Genomic DNA, 2877 nt, shown 5'->3' on the forward strand with positions numbered 1-2877 from the left:
TAGCTAGTGGGTAAGTTGCTGGTTGGGAAGCCCAGATCCCTTATCGGCGTGTCTGGGCTCCATTTCTGGCTCTGGCTCCCAGTTCCAGTTTCCCTCTATGCACACTGTCAGAGGCAGCAGGCTATGGCTCAAGGAGTTGGGCTCCTGGTACCCATGCGGGAAACCTGGATCTAATTCCTGGCTCCCAGCTTAAGCGTGACCAAGCCCTGGCTATTGCAGACATTTCAGGAATGAACCAGCAGGTAGGAGTTCTCTCTCTCTTTGTCTGTTTCTGTCTGTCTGCATGTCAAATAAACAAATAAATAGATATTGACAATATCACTTATTGATGTTGATGTGGAGTGACTAGAACTGGCAAACATTGCTGGTGGGAATACAACGACATTCAATAGAAGCTCTTAGCCTAATGATTTCACTCTTTGTATCTACCCAAGAGAAATAGAAACATATGTGCCACAAAAATTTAATAGGATTAAAACAGAGTCTATGACTTTAAAGAGTTGAGCCTTCCCTCCCTCCTGAATTATCAGAGCAGTAGAATTTTTTTTAAAGATGTAATTATTTTTTATTTGAAAGTCAGAGTTACACAGAGAGAGGAGAGGCAGAGAGAGAGAGAGAGAAAGAGAAAAAGAGTCTTCAATCCACTGGTTCACTCCCCAATTGACCACAACGGCTGGAGCTTCTTCCGGGTCTCCCACACGGGTGCAGGGGCCAAGGACTTGGGCCATCTTCTAGTGCTTTCCCAGGCCATAGTAGAGAGCTGGATCAGAAGTGGAGCAACCAGGTCTTGAACTGGCGCCCATATGGGATGCCGGTGCTTCAGGCCAGGGCATTAACCTGCTGCACTGCAGCACTGGCCCTAGAAGTAGACTTTTGATATAATTATTTCAGAAAGCACTAAACCACTCCCCCAGTGTTACTATTTAAATTTTTTTTTTACTTTAAAGATTGATTTATTTATTCAAAAGACAGAGAGAGGAAAAGAGAAAAAGAGAGAAAGGAGGGAGGGGAGAGAGAGAGAGAGAGAGACAGAGAGAATAAACAAGATCTTCCATCCACTGGCTTACTTACCACTCAATGGCCACCGCAGTCAGATCTGAGTCAGGCTGAAACCTGGGGCCAAGAACTCCATTCTGGTCTCCCACATGGATGGCAGGGGCTCAAGCATCAGTGCCTTAACAGGTACATTTGCAGGAAACTGGATCAGAAGCAGAACAGCTGGGATTTGAACTGGTAATCTGATATGGGATGCTGGTGCTGGATCAGAAACAGAGAAGCCAGAACTGAAACTCAAGCACTCTCGTGTGAGATGTAGGTGTACCAGCAGCATCTTAACAGCTGTGCTAAATATTCCCCTACCCCCACCCCTGTCCTGGGTTTAACAGTCTGATTGAGGGACAATTGATGTGTAATAAACTGTAATTTAAACGGTAAAGATGTTTGAACAGTATAATGAAATTTTACATATGTATACCCTGTGAAACTGTTGTGGGAATTGGGACCCCCAAATTATGTTGTCGAGCTAAGCTCAGAGAGACCCTTACCTGTACTTAGTCCAGGTTCTTGTCTCCCTGTGTGTAGAAATACAACTGGGAAACATGGATAGAAGTGAGCAGAGGGGTACATACTATTAGAAAGCAAAAGATAGTACACACTCACACATGAGTGCTGGCAACCTCCAGGGGGAGAACTGCCCCTACCCAGGCTGTGGTCATTCTTTTTATAAGAGAAAAGTTGATGCTGGATGTTCAAAGGAGGCAAGCTTTGGGGTAGGGGCTACAGGGTATGTGACGATACACATCAAGGTTCCATGACACCAGGAAGGTGTCATGGCATCTGGTACATGATGGAAAATGAGACTTAGCAGCATAATGAGAAGTGTGTGTGCCGAGTTTCAAATTATGTTGAATTAGCACGGAAGGTGATGGCATTTGGGCAAGTTGCATACTTGGCTTACTTCTTAGCTCCTTGTATTTGGTAGCTATCCGCCTACCCAAATCAAAACCATCACCACAATCAATATAATGATCATATCCCCTACCCTAACTCTTTGCCACTTTCTAGTTCCTACCTCCTCTTTGCTCCCATCATACCCATGGAAACATTGATCTGCTTCCAATCACTGTTGATTCACACAAATATTTCCCAGAATTTTATATAATTGAAATCATACTAGAATTTGGCTTCTTCCACTAGCATAATTATTTTTAGACATATACATATACATGTACCCATAATTTGGTTCTTTTGAACTGCCAAGCAGCATTTCATTGTATGAAGAGATCATAGCTCCTTTCTTTCCTTGTCCACAGGCATTTAGATCGTTTCAACTTGAAACGTTACAAATAAAACTGTTATGAGCATTCGTGTATAATTTCTTGTGTGGATGTATGTTTTTATATCTCATGGGTAGATGTTCAGGATTGAAATGGCTGCATTGTATTGTAGCTATATATATATATTTTTATTTTTTTTGACAGGCAGAGTGGACAGTGAGAGAGACAGAGAGAAAGGTCTTCCTTTGCCGTTGGTTCATCCTCCAATGGCCGCCGCGGCTGGCACACTGTGGCCGGCGCACTGCGCTGATCTGATGGCAGGAGCCAGGTACTTATCCTGGTCTCCCATGGGGCTCAGGGCCCAAGCACTTGGGCCATCCTCCACTGCACTCCCTGGCCACAGCAGAGAGCTGGCTTGGAAGAGGGGCAACCGGGACAGAATCTGGCGCCCCGACCGGGACTAGAACCTGGTGTGCTGGCGCAGCTAGGCGGAGGATTAGCCTAGTGAGCCGCGGCGCCGGCCTGTAGCTATAATTTTAAAATTTAAAGAAATTGACACACTGTCCACAGTGGTTGGGTCATCTTACATTTCCACCAGCAG

The 2877-nt window shown here is 44.9% G+C and overlaps 1 long non-coding RNA gene across 1 annotated transcript; it reads right to left on the reverse strand.

Moving 5' to 3' along the window:
* Positions 1 to 540: 540 nt before the first annotated feature.
* Positions 541 to 1257, reverse strand: LOC149120485 (uncharacterized). Its single transcript, XR_016226131.1, has 2 exons — positions 1072 to 1257; positions 541 to 859 (listed from the first exon to the last, which is right to left on the reverse strand). It is a non-coding gene; the product is annotated as an uncharacterized LOC149120485 (long non-coding RNA).
* Between the last annotated feature and the right edge of the window lie 1620 nt (positions 1258 to 2877).

The sequence above is a fragment of the Oryctolagus cuniculus genome, chromosome 19 (genome assembly GCF_051225735.1).
Source record: "Oryctolagus cuniculus isolate XC-2025 breed Fujian yellow rabbit chromosome 19, ASM5122573v1, whole genome shotgun sequence".
Taxonomy (NCBI): domain Eukaryota; kingdom Metazoa; phylum Chordata; class Mammalia; order Lagomorpha; family Leporidae; genus Oryctolagus; species Oryctolagus cuniculus.